Source organism: Vombatus ursinus, unplaced genomic scaffold, assembly GCF_900497805.2.
Source record: "Vombatus ursinus unplaced genomic scaffold, bare-nosed wombat genome assembly UNPS02011649.1, whole genome shotgun sequence".
NCBI classification, from domain to species: Eukaryota; Metazoa; Chordata; class Mammalia; order Diprotodontia; family Vombatidae; genus Vombatus; species Vombatus ursinus.
In genome coordinates this window covers 3,028,074-3,050,419 of record NW_020951427.1, presented here as the reverse complement: position 1 = coordinate 3,050,419, position 22,346 = coordinate 3,028,074, and the positions used below count along the sequence as shown (strand labels likewise).

The 22,346-nt window shown below is 33.8% G+C and overlaps 1 protein-coding gene and 1 pseudogene across 1 annotated transcript in view; both read left to right on the top strand.

The window, feature by feature from the left end:
* CNTNAP2 (contactin associated protein like 2) overlaps window positions 1-22,346 on the top strand; it is a 2,649,987-nt gene that overhangs the window by 532,032 nt on the left and 2,095,609 nt on the right. The window lies entirely within an intron of this gene.
* Window positions 19,600-19,951, top strand: LOC114039183 (annotated as a pseudogene).

Sequence of the window (22,346 nt, the reverse complement as noted above, 5' to 3'; positions counted from 1 at the left end):
TTCCTTCCTTCCTTCCTTCCTTCCTTCCTTCCTTCCTTCCTTCCTTCTTTCCTCTTCTATTTCTCTCTCTCTCTCTGTCTCTCTCTCTCTCTCTCTCTGTCTCTCTCTTCCTCCTTCCCTCCGTCCCTCCCTCCCTCCTTCCCTTCATTCTTCCTTCCCTCCCTCAAAGTTATGTTATATATGTTTTCAATATATATACTTCTAAACATGTTGAATTCCTCTAACCCTCACCCTTAGTAGAAAATGAGTTCTTTGAAGACAAGTTTTATTTCCTTTTCTGTTTGTGCTTTTGAATTCAATTATTTCATCTGAGTAAAAGACTCAGATGAAAGCCACTTGAAGCAATAAGTAGATTCATAGTCTTCATTCAAATAGGATTGTCATATTTTTATGTATGTGAAAACGTTTTGTAATTGTAAAGCAGAATAACATCATTAGATGATCAAATTAGCATTTTTCTAGTGAAAGGACCTTATTAAATTTGGATATAGTGAGAGGTTGAGTTTCATATTTTGAAATGACTTTGAAGAATTTTAGTACAAATGGGATATTGTTGTATAGCAACCTCAAACACTATACAAATCAAACTAGTTTAATAACACATAGCCAGGATGTGTGATATGACCCCTAAAAATCTTTCATGCGTTCCTATCCAATGTAAGGAGTGGCATCATTATAAAATGACACCTTTCATAACTTTCAATATCAAAGGATTAATGCAAAATTATGTAGTGCTTAAGAATATATGTATATATGTAGTAAGAATATTTATATATATGAATATATATAGCAAAATTATACATATAATTTTGTTATGTACAGAGAAATCAGGTGTCCAAAAAGTAAAGATTCTCCTGTGAAAAAATATGAATTAGAACTTTGGAATTTTATTAAAAAAAACTAGTGCAAATGCAAATGCTAGGAATAATCTAAATCTCAGTTAAATGAATGTATAAGTTCATTGTATGTAGTAGTCATGTAAGAGTTTCTAGAAATATTGATTATTACAAAAACATGATTTGAATACTGACACATACCATAAAGTGGTCCCTTTCTCTCTTGGGCACATTTTCTCTTCATGATTCAGAGTGAGAATGTTCCAATTAATAGAATGTGGTCATTCACTTTTAACATAATAAAGGTTTACATACAGTCTACTGTGATACATAATAGATGTTAACTTCAAACAATAAACACATGAAAACAGAGGAATTATCATATTGTTTGGCAAGCATGCCTTCTTTTTGTTCAATATTATATAATCCAACTTGGTCAAAACACTTCTTGAGAATTGCATTCATTTCTAAGTATTACAGTTTCAGAAGGTTATTGCCAAACTGGAAAATACACAGCAAAAGGAAATCAAAATGTTGGATGATGACAAATGCATGCTATTTGAGGATTGGCTAAAGGGACAGGGGAATTTAGCCTAAGAAGAGAAGGTTCAGGGAGAGCATGATTGCTGTATTCAAATGTTTGAAAAACTATTGTGTGAATGACTAAACTAATTTTTTGGCCCCCAAAGGCAAAACCAGGAGTAATGGGAAGAAGTTACATAGTAGCAAATGTAGATCTAATGTCAAGATTTTTTTAATAATTAATGTTTTAATAGTTAAATCTGTCCAAAAGTGGAATGGATTGTTTTGAGTGTTAGTGAGTTACTACCTAATTAGAATTTCCCAATCAAAGGATTGGTAAGCTCTTTTCTGAATATAAGTTGGACTAGATGGTCTCTGAGTTTCCTTCTGATTCTAAATTTCTATGATGCTGATGACAACAATGGCTCCAAACATATGTTATGAGAGACACACAGGTGTCCTTGTTTCAAAAAACTAAAAGTGAGGTATTCCACAGATTGTTTTAGTAGTCATTTTAGTAGTCATTCATCTATCAGCCATTTTTAATATTTTTGCAAACATTTTTCTAATCCATTTATATTTCCTGCCAGACCTACATTTCCAGGTAATTAATTTAACAGTATTATTTTCTACCTTTCCCCACTCCTCCATGGCAATTATATTTTATTGCAAATATATTAGGATTCAAATGTTTTTCCTCTTTGTTGATAATCCTAGGAATGTAACGATGATTTACAATATCATTTCAATGGGAAAATGCATTAACTAACAAAATTTATTTCTACACTACAAGTTTGGATTGTCCTGAATTTATCTCTAAGTACCTAGAATGGATCCAAGTTAAAACTAATTAGTCACTTTTGTGCTGACTTGTTCAACAAATTGTGTCCTGTAGACAGTTTGAGATCAAGAAAGAGATCATGGTTAGGGATAATGTTTTAGAAACTTTCTTAATATAACTAGTACCAATGGAAATTACATCATCAAGAAAAGGTAGAGAGAAAAACAAGAGAAGAGGGCTAAAGATGGAAATTGAGGAAAAGCTTTTAAGGATATGTGAAGAGGCAGATGGGTCGAAAAGAAGATATTGAAGGAGTATTTAAAGAGGCAAATGGAAAAGATGAGTTCTTTGACACAAGGACAAAGAAAGTCAGAGGTCAAAATGCCAATGAAGAGGGTGGGAGGAATGTCTTGAATATTTGTGAGCTCATTAATGAAAAAGTTCTCTTCAGTGTAGAATGTAACCTATTCATGGCTTTCTATCCTATCTGATTTCTTTCTGTGTACTTGCATGAGTTTGCCTTAACAAAGGCCACTCCATATATTAGGTACCTTCCTCACTCTTTCTTAAAAGCTCAAAGATGAAACTCATAGACTGTCCCTCAGTTATCCTTCCTCATAATAGAACCAGACCATCTGCTTATTTGATGATCATCCACTTCTTTGATGATATATTTTGCTCTGGCTCTTCTAAATTCCTTATTTATTATGTATTGTGGCCTCATTATACTCACCATGGTCATCTCCACTGAAATCTGAGTGATATTCCGTTTTAATTCTTTTGATAATGCTATTTATATGGCCTCAGCTCAACAATTATGCCAATAGAATAAACCACAATAATACCTCAGATTCACATAGCACTTTAAATTCTGCAAGTTCTATATGAATACTGTCTCATTTGAATAGGGAATAGGTAGTGGCTATTATCAAGATGCACAAGTTGATAAAATAGGAAATGCCATAAAAAATGTCAAGGAGGATGAGGACTGAGGGGATGCTGAAAAAAGGTCAAGGAGATGATGACTGAATTTGGCAATTAAGAGTACATTAGTAACTTTCAAGTCAGTGGCTTCAAGGGAATGTTCACGAAAGTCAAAGTCATATTGCAAAAGGCTTAGGAGTCAGTGGGCCATTCGTGATTTTTCCTTAGAGCAGAAATTCTTAATGTGAAAAGATTTCAGGGAGGTGGAGAGCAGGAACTAGGATAGGGGAAAATTACATTTTTATTTTCTCTTAACTCTTACTGAAGTTTAGCATTTTCTTTGATTACCAATGAGGGTAGATGAACTTCATCAGACTGACAAAGGAGTCCATGACACGCAGGTACATACATGCATACTTACATACATACATATGTTTATACATACATACATGCATGCATATAAGCACACATACATATAAAGTTTAAAATTTCTGTCTTAGATAAACCATGTCTTTCCTCTAAAAGGTTATATATTGTTTAAAAGTTTGATGAGGCTGTCATTTCTTAAAAGTCTCACTGGCTTATTAGCTATGGAAGTGATTGCAAGATTATAATTCCCAATTTCCCTTCTAAGGTTCTATTTTTAAAGACAAAAGCAAAATGCATTTTTGGTCAATCCTCTTCTATTCAGAGTATCTGCATTAAGAGTTTATACTTGTAGTCAATAATTCCTCAAAATTTAGTCCTTGAGTTTGTTCAAAACTCTCTCTTAGCTTCCACCCAGTCCTGTTGATTTAAGCTAGATCTGTTATACTCATTTGGCTTAGGGAATTGATAAACATCTATCAAATCATAAGATCATATTATCATAAATAATATCCTGATGAACTTAGAGACCGCTAATTCCAGGCCACTTATTAATGGATGAAGAGCTGAATGCATAGAGATTTTAGAAAAGAGGTCCCACCAAGTTCAATTCATCAAATGTTTATTAAGTATTTACCATACGCATAACAGTGTCCTCAGTCCCAGGGATACAGAGACAGAAATATAATAGCACCAGCCCTCAAGGAATTTATTATCTACTGAAGGGATAAGAGGGGAGAGGGAAGTATAATGTGTACGCACACACACACAAATAAACAAATAATTTAAGGGGAGATATATTACTAAGGGAATGGAGAATCAGAGAATGTATCATGGAAAACAAGGCATCTAAGCTCTGACCCTTAAAGGACAATGTTTACTCAGGCAGTGCTGATAGGGGAGTATATTCCAGGCATTTGGAGACAACATTTGTGAGTGTACAGAACTGGAAGATGGAATGCCCACACTGAAAGAGAACTAGTAATTCAGTTTGCCTCTAATACAGATTGTGAAAAGGAAAAAGAAGATGAAATGACTGGAAAAGAAGGTTTGGGCCTTGAGGGCAGCTAGGTGGCATGTAGAGTGTATAGAGTGCTGCACTTAGAGGCAGGAAGACCTGATTTCAAATACAGCCTCACATATTTACTAGCTGTATGACCCTGGGCAAGTCACTTAACTGTGTTTGTGTGAGTAAAATGAGCTAGAGAAGGAAATGGCAAACCACTCCAGTATCTTTGCCAAGAAAACCCAAAATGAGGTCAGAAAGAGTCAGACATGACTGAAAAAATACAATTGAGTGACTGTAGGGCCTTGAATGTGAAACTAAGAAATTTGTATTTTATTCTAGGGTCAATAAGAAGTTACTCAAGGTTGCTGATCAAAGGAGTGACAGTAGACCAAAACTGCCAGTCAAAACTTTGTAATACAACTTAATTCAGTAATACATAACTTTCCAGGACAAGTACATCATAACGTTCACACTGGTCAAACCCTTTCCCTGATGAGTCATTTATATACTCATGCAGTGCTGTAATAAGTGAAAACCAAACAACGTGTCACCATTATAGGAAGAAATAGGTCCAAGAGAATGGAATTTAAATTAGTCAAGGGAATCCTTCACTACAATTTATTTTCAATATAAAATCAGAGATTGTGAAAAGAGTACTAGATCTAGGAATCCTGGATTCCAATTCTGGCTCCTTTGCCATTAATTAGGTATAATCTTGGGCTAGACACTTGAAACTTCAAGCCTCTAATTTTTTTTTAATTTCTAAAATAAAGACGCTGAACTAGAAAATATTTAAAATACCTTCTAGTTACATGTGTACTCGAATGTTTTGATTTACTATTTTTTCCAAAGAAGTTTAGAATAATGCTTTCTTAACATTTTATTTTAAGTTTGTATTAAGAATGAAGTGTTGTTTTGTTTCATTTTTTAACATGTGCAATGCTGAAGATGCTTCACATGTGCAAAGAACTTAGTTCTATTCCTTTACCCTTGTCAGATTGTTTTAATCCTTGTTCTTTGAGAGATTAGGGTTGCTTCATTCCATTAGTCCCTGATGTTATATTGAAAACAAATTTTTATCTCATTTTATGCAGTCCTCTTCTCCTCTCTCCTTTAATTAAGCATCCATCTCTTATGCCAGCTGGTTCCTAGAGTACGTGTAATATGAATAAAAAACAGATCCATTTTTAACAAATACGGTATTAAGATGCTTCCACGCTGCTCAATAGTCATCTGACTTTGGATCTTCTGCTTTAATGGGACAGCTATACGAGTTCATCAGAGGGGACATTATTTTCTGGGCTTAAACTCAAAAGTAAAAACAACACATAGCATCTCATGCAGGAAGACACAAGTAACTAGGCCACAACTTTTACTAACTCAAGAAGTGACAAGAGACATAATGGCAGAAAAGCAGGACTAGAAACAAAGGTGGGGCAGTCATGTCGACAAAGAGAAGGGTAACTAATGGATCATTTGATTTTAGTGCTGATACCTACAAAATATTAAATCAGCCATTGCTGCTCTTTTGGATGGATCATTTGTGAGGGATTTATGGAATAATATAAGCAAAGATATCAAAGGACAGCAAGTGTAGAAGGTCTATGAGCTACACTGATGGGGGGCATACCCATACTCATGAGATCATGATGTTGGGGAATGGGGAAAAGTAGACTAAGTCCAAATTTACCAAACTTGTTTTGGAAGTATTGTGACGCATTTGTTTTTATTAATCTACCATATCATTTCTACAACTATAAAATCTCTATAAAATTTAGATATGTAACAAATCCAAATATCTTTTTCAAATAGTTTATCAAATTGTCCAAAAGTCAGAAAGGCCTGTCTGATAATATTAGACTTTTTGTTTAGTTAATGACCATGAACTAACTATTCAGGGAGTATGTATAAGGGATGAAAAATACCCTTATTGCTAGCAGAGAAGTTTGTCCATAAGGAGGGACACATCTGCTTTCTAGATACTTACTAGAAGTTCAAGTAACTATATCTAAGATCTGACCTCAAACCAACACAGCAGTGCAGTGCCTGCAAGAATGGACATACTCATTTAAATTGAAAATAATATGATGATAATTTGAGAGGATAAATATTTGAGTTGGGTATTAACTTGTTGGGCAGAAAAGGAGTTGGCAGTTGCTTATACAAAATAATAGAGGCTGTTAAGTATTACAGGTAGCCAGGACAAATGAGATCCAGAAAACAAATTCAACAAATATTCATTAAACACCCACTATATGCAAAGCCCTGTCTTAGGCATTATGGACATGAATATGTAAAATGATAGTCACTGCCACTTTTCTAGGAGGGGGAGAAATGAGAAATGTACTCAAGTAACTGTAGCTCAAGTTAGAAAATGATTAAACACATAGAAGAGACCAAATAGTATGGCCTGCAAGTTTTAAGGGAGAAGGGAACATTTTCATTTAAGCAACCAAGGAAGGTACCCTAGATGAGGTTATGTTTTGAGTTAGGTATTTCAGGAAGGGATGAATGCTAATAGGTTTTTGTTGTTCAGTTGTTTTCAGTTTGTATGACTCTTCTTGACCCCACTTGGGCTTTTCTTAGCAAAACTACTGGAGTGGTTTGCCATTCCCTTCTGTAGCTCATTTTCCAGAAGAGAAACAGGCATACAGGATTAAGTGACTTGCCCAGATTCACAGAGATAGTAAGTGTCTGAGGCCGGATTTGAACTCAGGTCTTTCTGACTCCAGGTGTAGCACTCTATCCACTGTGCAACATAGCTGCCTCTGTTAATAGGTGCAAAAATGCTAAAATTATAGGTCCTCAACCATCATTAATCATTAACAGAGTTAAATCAAACATCAAAGCTACATTATAATTTATTCTGACTACACGTTACCAGGAGTAATTCTATCTAAGTGAGTTTAGTGCTTCTTATCTAGTTTTTAATCATGACAATAATGCCTGGTGAATTGTAATTCAGATAAATTACATGGGTATTAACATATGACATTAAACTAAAAAAGCATAAAGCCACACTACACCCCTGTTCAGAAAGCTCTTGTCATAGAATCATCATCCCCTCCCCAACTGATTTTCTTTTTCATGTTGTTCCTTCTCTCCCACACTTTCAACAACAAAAGTCAATCTGATTTAGACCCATGGTCTGTTTTCTCCCACAGTGCTAATGTTTTAAATTTTCTTGTGCAATGTGGTATGTGTTAGGTAGTTTCTGGATCACGTCACCTTTATTGAGATGTATTCAAGCATACTTATCTGAAGATAGGATTGTAAATATGTGAAACAATAATGTAACTTAGGCATTGAAGGATTAATTAACAAATTTTACTAAAGATTGGCTAAATCCTAAAAGGCAATTCTAACTATGAGGGATAAACTTTTTCCTAAAGTTTGAAAAATCTCAAAAGTCTGTATATTTCACACAGGTCTATTTATCCCAAATGTTCCACCTATAAATGCACACTGGCAGTCACTTATATATACCATTCACATGGAGCCATGTCACTATGGTAACCTTCACAGAATGATTAATAATGTCAATGGTTTTTGTTAGTTCATCGAACATGGCAGGAAGGGTGTACATGTGTTTTTCCTACTTGTCATGTGACATGTCATGAAATTTATATTTGACTTTACATGGTAAGACCTTCACTCCTATTGCAACTGTGGATGGGCATGACTAACACTGCTATGTGGTATAGTTGGTCCAAAAGGTCATTATCTTACCAAGGATGTACAACAGGGAGCAGTGATATAGAGAGCAATGAGTTACACTGATAATTGCCAACCAGTTCCTTCACCTTTCCTGTTATAAATGTTAATGATGATAGTCTTGAAATCCTGAGGCACTTCTGTGGCATTTCTATTTTCCATGTGTGAAATAGAGGCCAAGGAGGTTAATCAAGTTGTGTAAGAATACCTAGGAGTGGTGGATTGCCCTACATGCCTTCTGACATTTAATACTGGAGTATGTCTTTTTCTTCATCATCTTTGAGGAGCTTTCTGGTCCAGACCTGTGATTTCATCTCTGTGGGGAAATTCTGGTATGGAAATTCCTTCTCTCTCTTAGTCAATAGCCTACAGTCTTAGAGAGCTGCCTAAGGCCCTGAGAAGTTAAATAAATGCTATGATCACATATCTAGGATGCTTCCTTGTACCTATTAGAAAACACTGAGAGCTTCTTCTTCACATGGATTTTGGTAAGGCTGGGAGAAATTCTTCTGGGAGTAGTGATAGCTGTCATTCCTCAAGGAAATTTAAGGAACTCAATCATGATTTTTTAAAATTAATAATATGTATGTTATTATGAGTTAGTTCTCTGTGCTTACAACTCCATTACTTCAAACAGGCTGTATCCCATTCTGTAATGCACCCTGTCTTCATCTCTGCCAATTGAAATCCTCTTCCTTTAAGACTAAGTCTATGTGCCACTTCCTCCATATGGTCTCCTCACTGAAAGTGTTCTTTCCCATTTGAAATTTTCCCACCATACTTGAGATTACAGCTTTGTTTCTGTTTCCCTTCTGGCTCTACTTCTAACCTTCCAGTTATTACAACCATACCTCAGTTGCCAACTAACCCTGGAGAGTCCTTTACTACTTGGGGGATCATCCCTTAAAACATACATCCTTCCCCATAGCCTTCTCATTCTGCAACATCCCTCTGCCATGATGAGCCCTTTTCCCCATTAGTAAGGTCTTTTCTCATCTTCAGTTTTGGGGAGGAGTCCAGACTGGTGAACTTCATTTCTTTCCTAGGTCTGCTTCTGGCTTTGTCCCCATGTTTAGCTGTTGTATTACCGTACAAGTTGCCTCAGTTCCTGAGGCCTATTAACCTTGGAATTTCTGTCTATTTTTTGGGGCCTTATTAATATAGATAATACCTCTGTTATATTGATCCCCTTTCCCCATTGATGGAATCCTCATATGGTCTTCATTTTAATGAGGGAACCTGCCTGTTTGCTCTCCCCATAGCAACTTGGAAAGTCCCTAAATTTTCCTCCAATTAAAAATCAGACTACCTACTCTTGAATCTTGGTTTATATCCTTTTGTTTTCTTTTAGTGCACAAAAGTCTGTTTTCCCCTGTATTTGGGTTCCAGTTCCAAGCTGAAGAGGTTTGGTCCAGAAATATTAACCAATTAATTTACATTACTTAATAAATCAACATGCTCATCAGAAGCTCAACCTTTGTTTTATCAGTTATTTCATATTTCATCCACTTCACATTAGAAATTCAGTTTGGTTGGACCATAGAATAGTTAAATGGGAATAATATATAACAAAGCTACAAAGGTTGCATGAGGTCATCTGGTGAAGGGTTTTAAGTGCCTAATAGAGAAGCTTACATTTACTCATAGAGCAAGGAATCTTACCTTCTTTTATGTCATGTACCTTTTTGATAGTCTAGTGTAGCTTATGGGCAGCTAGGTGGCACAGTGTGTAGAGCACTGGCCTTTGAAGCAGGAAGATTCATCTTCATGAATGCCAATCTGGCCCCAGATGCTTACTAGCTATGTGACAACAGAAAAATCACTTAACCCTGTTTGCTTCTGTTCTTCATCTGTAAAATCAGTGAGAGAAGAAAATGCCAAACCACTACAGTATCTTTGCCAGAACTTGAACTCTGGTCCTCTTGATTGCAAAGCTATTCTTCTATCAGCTATTCCAGGCAGCCTTTCACAAAAAAAACAAAAAAGAAAAAAAAAGAAAAAAAAAAGATTGCCAAACAAAATACAACAGAAGGAAAAACAAAATTATCTTAATCAAGATCACATGGTCACAAGCCATGTGACCACTCTAGCTAACTGTTAAAGACAAAGGAAGTCTCATGGTGACTTTGAAAAGGCACAATTTGATTCATCTTTGTTAGTATAACTTTAGATCATGAGTGGAAAGGTTGTATGGGAATTTTGCTTGTTTTAAAGAATATTTTGACGGGATGGAAAAGGAAAGTTGTCTTAAGAGTAGTTGTCTAATATTAATTAGAGGGGAAAAAAGACAGAAAATATTATTTGAATACAGGGAAGAAAATAGAATTGTTCCTAGGTGGTAGAGATGGAGAGCAGAATACAAACAGCAAAAGAATATTTCAACAAAATGACAAGTTTTCAAGTATTGGGGTCTATAATGAGGAGAAGAAAGTCAAGGAAAAATAAACCTAGAACGGATGAAGAGAATTTCCCAGGATATTGAGTACATAAAACATAAGTATGTTATTTATATTGCATTATTAATTTTGAAATTGAGGGTCTATTATTGCTCTGCTTGTCAGAAACATTATTTGTCATCTCCTACTTCCCAGATAGAGCAGGGTAGTCTTCAAAACAAGACCAGATATTCTTCCATTGTCAATAGTAATCAGGCAAAAAACCTAAAGAAAAAAATCAAAGAGAAAAGAGAGAAGTGGGTGGGGAAATAAGTTAGCGTGACTTTATGGCTGTAAACATACCAGTAAAGTTGTTTTTGAGGGGTGGTGGAAAAAGCTTTAACAAATTTAAGACAAAATATGATTTCAGTAATTCCCTTAAGTAATTCAGCCATGTGCTATCAGATACTGGTAATGAATTCTGTTCCAGAGGCATAATTTATTCTCATTGTGCTCACAAAAGACAAGACATTATCCTCCACAAGAAGATACAAAAGAATCCTATCTTATTAACTGTATTGCCACACTTGCAACACATATCTCATGAGCTACATATTAAATGATGAGAGGCTATTTATCTTCTAAACACAGGAAGGAAAATGGCTGAATCATTTCTCATTTTCTCCAAAAGATATACAATATATTTTTGTCCACATTCCAATTTCAGAGCTTCAAACTTTTGATACTTTTATCTACTTGAAGCACTAGGGGAAAAATAAAACAAATGTAATCCTTTTTTTCTGAAGGTGAAATTTAATAACAATGAAAGTCATTGATAAAAAATGAATTATTAGCTTCCTTAAAACAGTTAAATATGAGAGGGTTTGGGGAGAGTGTATATATATATATATATATATACACACACACACATATATATACACATACATATACATACACATACACATGTATACATATGTATGTGTATATATGGATTTGTTTTTTTCTGCACGTGTATGTGTAGAACAGGGTTTTCATCTTTTTTTAGGAACCTTCTGGTGTGAACACTCCTTTTACTAAAACACGCAACTTCTGTGTAATTGTCAGCCTTAAAGAGTTTGGGGAAACTATGATGCCATGGATAGAGCACTGGATTTAGTGTCAAAGCAACTAACTGGGTTCAAATCTCACCTCATTTATTTACTCTCCAGGTGAGCATAAATGAATAATTTTATTTATCTAGGGGCAGTTACACTAGATTAATGGTCCTTAAAGTATTATAATTAAAAAAGCTTTTCAGCAAAAAAAATTGAACATGTTCTCAAGTATATGTATATTTACTTATGATTTATATATCTAGCCTAGCTACTATATTACTATGTCATGTTATATTATTAATATATGCATATATTAAAACATACATAAAACATAAATATAAATAAAATTATGAAATAAAATAAAATTAATGATATTTTAAATTTTACTACTAACATTTAGTCTATAGAATATTGGAAAGCACACTGCCTCTAGAATTACTTTAAATCTGAGTTCCTGCTCTTATTCTCACATTTACTACTTGTATGTATCCAAGTGTATTACCATGGGCTAGTAATTTAACCCCCTGGTACATCAGTTTTCTTCTCTTCAAAATGAGGGTATTGGACTAGGTGGCCACTGAGATCCATTACAACTGTACCTCCATAATCCTATCTTTTCAAGGCGCAATATAATCTTGAGTTGAGGTTCATTATTAATTATGGTAGACATAAATATATATACACATACGTATATTTCAATCATCATTCAACAAATAGAAATCAGACAATAAGCATTTATTAAATGCCTACTAAGTGCCAGATAGTGTGCTGAGCACTAGGCATACATAGAAAGGGAAAGGAAATATCTGCCTTCAAGGAACTTACAATCTAACACTGTGCTAAGCAAGCAAAGCGCTGTTCTAGATCCTAAGGAAGATATAAAAATAAATAATATCTAGCCCCTTTAATCAAAGAATTTATGCTGTAGTGGAGATGTTAAGAAATGAACAGTATAACAATAATGCACATAAGTAATAGTTGGTGAATAAGAGAAAAGTGATACACATTTAGATGAAGGAGAGATTCCTGCTGGTTAGGAAAATTATGGAAGGCTTTATGGAGATGTCATGTAAGCTAGCCCTTGAAGGACTGGTAAGATTGCTAGAGATAGGGATAGATGGGTAAGGTCTTTCAGCCATGATATGAACAAATTCATGTAGAGAGGAAAGTATGAGTTATGTTCAAGATAAGTAGTCCAGTTTGTCTAGATCATTGAATAGCAAGAATAATATTACCATAAAGATGTCTTAAGGGATTATTTTCTTTACCTCCTCTTTTCAGTTAGGACTATTAACCACCATTCCTTTCAAGAAGAACAGTTCTTTATTCACTTAGTGAAACATCCATCTATCCATCTATCTATCCATTTATACATTCACTCTCTCATCTCATTGGGTGACTGCATTGATATATACTTTAAACATGAAAATGAGTATTATTTGATCTAGACAAGGTAACCTGTTAAAAGAAAAAAATTATGGACAATGCTTTAAAAAAAAGGAGAAAATCACGATTCATCCTACTGTGGGAAAATGAGTATCTTATTGAATTATGTTCAAAAGAAATAGGAAAATAATATTTAAATATTGGCTATTTAGACAAAGTAGTACCAATTAAAATAATTACTTTTTTATTGTAATTCTCCTCTTTTATCTACCTTATCACTTTAGAGCAACTAATTCTTTTAAAATAAGTAGAAAATAGGTCCAGACAGTAATGAGAATAGCCTTGATATGTAAAGGAACATATCTTCCAGGATAATACGAGCCTCATCATATCACCTGTTTTGTGACTTGTTAATTATAGGTATAAGTAAAGTCTCAGAACATTTTAAATGAATGCTATTATATCTTCAATTGCTTAGTGTTCAAGTTCAACGTGTTTCTAACATTTAAAGCAAAATCCATTTCAAACTAAACACACATATCTACCAGTTTCACTGAAAATCTTTAGAAAAGGAAAATAATGACCAGCAAGATATGATAGTGCCCATATTTATTCACCTAAACTACATTCTACACATTTATATTTCTGTCTAAAAAGTGGCACCTTAATTATATGGAGGCCATTTTCCCAGAAAATTCAACTGAATAGCTGAGAATGAGGATGTAAGCCAGAAAATCTATGAATGTATGGGAAAAGAAAAGCAGGTACTGAAGTTTCTTTTTTTCTTTTTTATTTAATTAATTTTTAGTTTTCAACATTCATTTCCGTAAGATTTTGAGTTTTAAATTTTCTCCCCCTCCCACTTCTTCCCCTCCCACCCCAAGACAGCATACAATCGGATATAGGCTCTACATATACATTCATGTTCAGTATATTTTCCCATTAGTCATGATGTAAAGAACAATTAGAATTAATGGGATGAACCACAAGAATGAAACAATAAAACAAAACAACAAAGGAAAAGGAGAGCAAATAGTATGCTTCCATTTCCATTCAGACTCCGCATTTCTTTCTCTGGGCGTGGATAGCAATTTCCATCATGAATCTTTTGGAGTTGTCTTAGATTCTTGTGTTGTTGTGAAAAGGCAATTCTATCAAAATCAGTCACCTGATAATGTGGCTGTTACTGTGCACAATGTGTTCCTGGTAATGCTCATTTTACTCTGCATCAGTTCATGTAAGTCTTTCAAAGTTTTTTTGAAATCCACCTGCTCATCATTTCTTATAGCACAATAGTATTCCGTTACATTCGTATACCACAACTTGTTCAGCCATTCCTCAGTTGATGGGTATCCCCTCAATTTCCAATTTTTTGCCAACACAAAAAGAGCTACTGTAAATATTTTTATACATGTGAGTCCTTTTCTCATTTTTATGATCTCTTTGGGATATAGAACTAGAAATGGTATTGCTGGGTCACAGGGTATGCACAATTTTATAGCCCTTTGGGCATAGTTCCAAATTGTTCTCCAAAATGGCTGGATCATTTCACAACTTCATCAACAATGCATTAGTGTTCCAATTTTCCCACATCTTCTCCAACATTTATCATTGTCCTGTTTTGTTATGTTGGCCAATCTGATAGGTGTGATGTGGTACCTCAGCGTCATTTTGATTTGCGTTTCTCTAATCAATAGTGATTTAGAACATTTTGTCATATGACTATAGATAGCTTTAGTTTCTTCCTCTGAGAACTTCTTGTTCATGTCCTTTGAGCACTGATCAGTTAGGGAATGGCTTGTATTCTTATAAATTTGTTCTTATAAATAAGTTCTCTCTATGTTTTAGAGATGAGACCAAAGGCACTGGTTGTAAAAATTCTTTCCTGGTTTTCTGCTTCCCTCCTAATCTTAGATGCATTGGCTTTATTTGTGCAAAAACTTTTAAATTTAATGTAATCAAAATTTTCCATTTTGCATTTCATAATGTTCTCTATCTCTTGTTTGGTCATAAATTCTTCCCTTCTCCATAGATCTGAAAGGTAAACTATTCTTTGCTCTTCTAGTTTGCTTATAGCGTCAGTTTTTATATCTAAATTGTGTATCCATTTTGACTTTATCTTGGTATAGGTTGTAAGATGTTGTTGTATGCCCAGTTTCTGCCATACATTTTTCCAGTTTTCCCAGCAATTTTTGCTAAATAGTGATTTCTTATCCCAGAAGCTGGAGTCTTTGGATTTATCAAATAGTAGATTAGTATAGTCATTGACTATTGTATCTTGCATACCTAACCTATTCCACTGATCCACCACTCTGTTTCTTAGCCAGTTGCAAGTAATTCTGATGATTGCTGCTTTATAATACAATTTAAGATCTGGTACAGCAAAGGCACCTTCCCTTGCATTTCTTTTCATTAGCTCCTTTGATATTCCAAATTTTTCTTCTTCCAGATGAATTTTGTTATTGTTTTCTCTAGATCTACAAAATAGTTTTGGTAGTTTGATTGGTATGGCACTGAATAAGTAAATTAATTTAGCTAGAATTGTCATTTTTATTATATTAGCTCAGCCTACCCATGAGCAACTGATATTTTTCCAATTATTTACATCTCACTTTATTTGTGTGAAAAGGTTTTGTAATTGTATTCATATAGTTTCTGGCTTTGTTTTGGCAGGTAGACTCCCAAATATTTTGTAGTGTCTACAGTAATTTTAAATGGAATTTCTCTTTCTATCTCTTGTTGCTGAGTTGTACTGAAGTTTAAAAAGTTTAGTGATATTTAGTTTAGGAGCATTAGGACCTGGTTAAATGTAATAATGCATGTGAAAATACTTTGAAAACAAAAATGCTACATAAATATAAGATACTATCATTTCTTTGGTGGGAAAATTTATACTGATGGATTCATCAAAGGGTGTAAGACACTACTACTACCACAACATGACCACCACTACTACAAGTAATAATAACAATGATGATGATCAGAAAACTTGAGTGCTAGTAATATAAAAAAAATGATATGACAGTTTTATCAATGAAAATGATCAAAATTCAAGCTTCTTTGAAAAACTAGAAAGCAGGGAGCCCAGAGAAGATTCACAAAGGTGCATGAATCACTAATAAAGCATTTGCTCAGATTCCTTTCAGTTAAGCCTAATGTAACAATTTTTTTTAACAGAAGCCATAATACAGCTATTATTAAAAGATAAAAATGTTCAAAAATATTATAAACATACATATGTATATGTATGGATGTATTATACTTTGTGGACCTTAAAGTAGTATATAAATTTACAAAGTATTTATTGTTATATAAAAACTATATCTAGGTCAAAAATCCCATGAGGTAGGTTCTGTTATTATCCCCATTTTACAAATTACAAATTTACAAATTGCCTTTTGGCAAGGCAATTAGGATTAAGTGACTTGACCAAGGTCACACAGCTACTAAACATCAAGTGTCAGAGGCTGGATTTGAATTCAGGTCCTCCTGACTCCAAGGCCAGAGCTTTATCCACTGTGCCACCTACCTGCCCCCCTTTTTATTCTTTCTTTAGGGTTTATTAAAATACAAAGAATTTTTTTAAAGCATACATTTCATTCAGGACCTGTATAAATCAGTTTAAATGATTTGCCCAGATAAGTGTGACTTGAGCAATATTTAGAATACTAATCACATCAAAGTAGGACAATTACACAGTCTGGGTTTACTTTATGGAAATAATTTGTACATTACATTATACATCCTTCCCCCCCAAAAAAAACTATTAACAATTAAATAAAAAAAATTGACTCAGAAGAAACAACAATGGGCCAGAAATCCCTAGTATTTTTTTAAATATTATTCATTCAGTAATTGTTGTTTTAATTTTTTTTATTTTGTTTAATATTTCCCAATTAAATATAAAATTTTAACACATTTTTTAAAGTTTTGCATTCTAGTTTCTTTCCCTCTCTTCCATTCATCCCCACTCTTTAAGAAGACAAACACTTTGATATTGATTATATGTGTGAAGTCATGCAAAACATTTCCAAATTAGCCACGTGGAAAAACAAAACAAAACTCTCTCTGTATACGTGAGTTTGTGTGTGTGTGTATATTTTTACTTTGACTTTGTCTAAGATCATGATTGCTACCCCTGCACTTTTTTTTTACTTCAGCTGAAGTATAATATATCCTGCTCCAGCCCCTTATTTTAACTCTGTGTGTCTGTTTCAAGTGTGTTTCTTGTGAAAAATATATTATTGGATTCTAATTTGTAATCCATTCTGCTATCTTCTTCCATTTTAATTGTGACTTCATTCCATTCACATTCACTGATATGATTGCTAACTATTCATTTCCCTTTCTCCAAATTTATTTTCTTTATTCTTCTTTTTCTTTTTATCCTATCCCTCTTCTCAAGTTAGTTTTGTTTCTGACAATTGCCTTCTTTTACCTGTTGGGTTTGGTTATAGTTTTCCAGTAATTCAACAATTTTTAGATTATCTTTCCTTACTATTTTCTAAGTCAATTGTTTTTCCTATGAAATTTTTCATATTTTCTCCCTTTTTTCCTATTATTTTGACTGTGTTTTATTTTTTCTTGATGTCTCATGGACTAATGGCTCTGATTCTGATTTTTTAAGAAATTATTTTCTTCAGGGAGGTATGTACTTTCTGTGATAGATATTCTGAGAAATAAAGTTCTAAGTACAATCAATTTACTGGTAAGGCGCAGTTACCAATAAGTGAGGTCAATAGCCTCTCTCAATGATGAAACCCCCACAGTTAAAGATGATAGGCTTTTCATAATGATTAACAGGATGGCAGAGCAAAATCTTGAATGAAATATGTTTCTTTTTATTGACTAGACCTTTCAGTGAGGAGGTAGGATAAGTGTCATCCCAGCTGCTCCCCATTACCTCATTGGGAGATGAATCACTTCTCATGTGATGGTAGTAGTCCTAAGGTGATGAGACTAATTTGAAGGCAATGATAGTTCCTACAAAAGTTTTAAGTTGTTGAGATTTATCTTTTGTACAACAGTTTAGTTTGATGAGATTGACCTTTAGTTTAATGCAGTTTCTCTAGAAAATAGATAATAGGTAAAGTTATAAGGCTGGGGGTACAAGTCATGATGTAAAGATGGAGTTACATATCTCTGTGTCACAGATCTCTCTTTCCAAATTCCACAGTTGTCATGGGCTAGAAGAATGTTGCATTCTGTCCTTTTGTTGTTTCTGCCACTCCAGAATTCAATTTGAGGTATTATTTTAAAGTTGTTTGGAGGGAAATATTAGGAGGGCTCAGGTGAGTGCTTTTTGTATTCTGCCATATTTGGTTTGCCCCATTCAGTTATTGTTGAATACACTACATGTACACAATTTATATTTTGATTACTCTAAACCAGGGGTGGGGAACCAGTGGCCTCAAGGCCACATGTAGCCTTCTAGGTCCTTGGGTGCAGCCCTTTTAATGAATCTACACTTCACAGAACAAATCCACTTAATAAAAGGATTTGTTCTGTAAAACTTACTCAGTCAAAAGGCCACACCCAAGGGCCTAGAAGGCCAACTGTGGCCTTGAGGTCTCATCTTCCCCACCCCTGCTCTAAACATTTTTACTCAGTTCTATGCTCCTGCCTCATTATTGTTATTTTAAACATTCTAAAATACAGTAAGAATATTTGGCATTTACATAAAAAGAAAAATAATCTTTTTAAACCATACCACTAAAACAATAATGTTATGAAAAATTACATTGTGTGTGGTATTTTTGCAGAGACAGTTTAATTCAATTATGAATCTCCCTAGCCTTAAACTCATTATCATATTTGCTGCATAGAAGCACATATGATGGCTAAGTAAAAAAGAGTCTCCTCAAAACATTGTCTTATTCACTTGATGTACATTGATGAAATTAAATAATATGCTTCTTTCAAAAAGCATATTAAAGAGCTTCTTCATTTCATGAACACTTACTTCAGTGATAACAATGTTATACGTACTCAATAAATGGAAAACTAATGTATACTATGAAAAACAGAGAATAAAAGCTTTGAGTCTAAATCTGGAAATTACTTAGGAGCAAAGAGATGAAAATAATGCTTATAAAGAAATCCCTCAGTTATCAAGGAGAAAACAGTGTCAACATATGTAAAAAGATTTACTGACATCCTGAAGTTAAACATTAATATGAAGAACACCTTTAGAACAATTACAAACTTCCTAATACCAGTCAATGTACACTTTTATAGTAGTAATGTAAATAACTATAGATTTAGGAAGTAGCCAAACAACTCATAGGATATTAATAGTTCCCAGGTTCTATCTTTCCATGGCAGCTAAGAATTACTAACATTTACATGTTTAAAATGTGGAAAATTATTTATAAATATTCTCAGAATAAACCAGCCCATTGGTACAGTAGAGAGAGGGCTAGCCTTTGTGTGAGAAAGAACTGGATTCAAACCCAACCTCAGAGACTTACTAGCTATGTGACCCTGGGCAAGTCACAACTTCTGTTTACCTCAGTTTCCATAACTATAAAATGGGGCTAATGATAGTACATACCTGAGAGTGCTGCATGGTCACACCTGCTGCTTTGCTGTCATGGCTGGGATGCTGAAGAAGACCATAGGTCTCATTGGACTGGCAGTATGTGAGACTCCACGGGAGCAGCTAAGATTATTATATTAGAAGATTCTTGATGCTCTTGAGTTTATGCCCTCAAATATGACCTACAGAAAATACACAGAACAGATTACAAATGAAGGGATGAAAATGGTAAAAAAGGAAACAGATCTTCAGAAACTAGAAGATAAGCTTCAGGCTGGCCAGCTAGAAGAGGTGATTCTTCAGGCTGAAAATGAATTATCACTGGCAAGAAAAAATATTGACTTGGAAACCCTGGGAGCCTTTAGTGGAAGAACGGCCAGTCAACCAATGGAAATGGCCATTATAATAAATGTTAAATATCTATTATATATATATGTATGTATGTGTATATATATATGTATGTATGTATGTATATATATATATTTAAATCATTAAACATTTGTTTAAATACTATTAAAATATTTTTTTGAATTATTGGAACTTTATTAACAGGAAAACTGAAACAAGGTAGTTAGGGACAAAAAATTGGTGAAGTATTAATATATGATAGGGATGGACCATGATCATTTTAATCTGAAAAGCATTTGTTCATAAAACAGATTATTTTAAAAACCCTTAAAGAAAGTGATTGCACTGTAATTTGGAAAATCTTAACAGAAACTTTTTTTTTAAATCTTCAATCTAAGAACAAAGAAAGCAACAGAGATTATTAATCTAGAGCATGAGAAACAATCAGAAATTGAAGTATAATATGGATAGGTTTATGGAAGACTGCCTTTAGTATTTTTAAACATTTAGTTTAAAAGTTTATGCTAAGTTATGTTAATTTCTAGGAAAGAACTGAATATGGTGGTATGCTTGAATTTTAATTGAACACTTTTAAAATGTTGAGCTGTTGTATGGAAAGCACCTGATTAGCTGAGATTCTAAAACTTATTAATTGAATGTTTTTTTTTCTATAATTGCATGCATTTTTCCACATTCTGAAAGTAATATAAGAGATTTTCAAGTTGAGGTTGACCTGCTTGGCTTTGAGTGTATGTATTTAGTGAAGAAAAAAAAATCTAATTTAATATGTGCAATTTGGTTCTTATGTTTATTAAACAGAAATGTTTACTGAAAAAAAATGATAGTACCTACCTGCCAGGGTTGTTATGAGGATCAAATGAAATCATATATACAAAGTGCTCAGTACAGCACCTGGTCCATAGTAGGTGCTACATGAATGCTAGTTATTATTATTATTATTATTATTATTATTATTATTAATGATGATGATGAGCAGGTTAAAAAGAAAACCTCTAGAAACATTTCTAGTATGAAAAGACATTACATCAAAGAGTAGATGTATAAAAACTCACAATAAGTACATGCTATTTGATCTATTTGCTGTGACCATTGTTGGTTTACCAATAGATGAAGTCTATAAAGAAACTCAAATACAAGAATAGAACCGTGTATGGTGTCCATATGATGTCTACCAAAGACGCGTTTACAAAGAATGATAAATAATTGGCTGAGTAATGCAGATTTGTTTTGAATAAATGGACATATTTATGATAACAATACAAAACCAAGCCATTGCTACCATAAATAAAAGAAAGATCATCATTAAAAAGTACAGACATTTGTGATAGCCCAAGGTCACAAAGATTGCAAGTTACAGAGCTGAGATTTAAACTAGAAGTCTAGATGTGGAATCAAAGAATCCTGGTTTGAATCTTGGTTTTGCAATTTACTACTTAGGACTTTGAGAAATCCACTTAACCCATATCAGCCTTAGTTTCTTCATGTGTAAAGTAAAGGGTTTATATGAGATGACTTCTAAGACTCCTGCTATTTCTAAATTGGTGAGTCAAGAAAATTTAAATTTAAACCTTTCTTTGACATTTACTATCTATGTAATTGTGGGCATTATGTAATCTCCCTGAACCTCATTTTCTTCATCTCTACAATGGAGATGATAATAATTCCTGTACTACTGGCACAGAGGGACTGAACTGAGATCATGTCCTTCTGGCAGGGCTTACCATATTTTACTGCTCTATCATGGTAGATCTCACATGAATTTTTCACAAAATTTGCAAAATTTTTGCAAAAATAAATTAAAAATTCGTGCTGACATTACTTAAAAATCATTTATTACCAAACTGCCTTTGGTGCAAGATTAGGATGTACAGAATACTCATGAATATATGTTAAAATTGAATATCGACAATGCATGTGTGTTGAGAATTCTAAGCTCATAGCTCTCAATGTACCTGAGAGATAAATTTCTATCCTTATGCCACTGGTGAATACATTGCTGCTTTGTTTACCTTTTAAGCAGCATGATGAACAGAGTTATGCCATGTGACAATTATACAATGAAAGGTTACAGACCAATTTTGTACTAAAAAAAAACAGGGTGCGATGATAATGAGGTGAAATGTGGTAAACTCTCTGGCTTATTAATCATCTTAAGTCAATAAAGATTCAGAGACTAGTATTTTTCCTTATTTTTTGGGGAGAGGAAACTAATGGGAGATCAGGACTCAAAGGTGGAGTTCTCTCCCTAGAGTTTGAATGTTAAGGATGTTTAGAAAGGAAAGAGAGAATAGAGACAGGAGGAAGAAATGATATTTCCCAACATGAAGCAGCAGAATGGGAAGCAGCAGCAAAATAAACAGTTCTCCTCTCATTCAGGTGAATGCTAACAACAGTAGTAGTGGTTCTATCTTAGGTAGCTAGATCACTGAGGA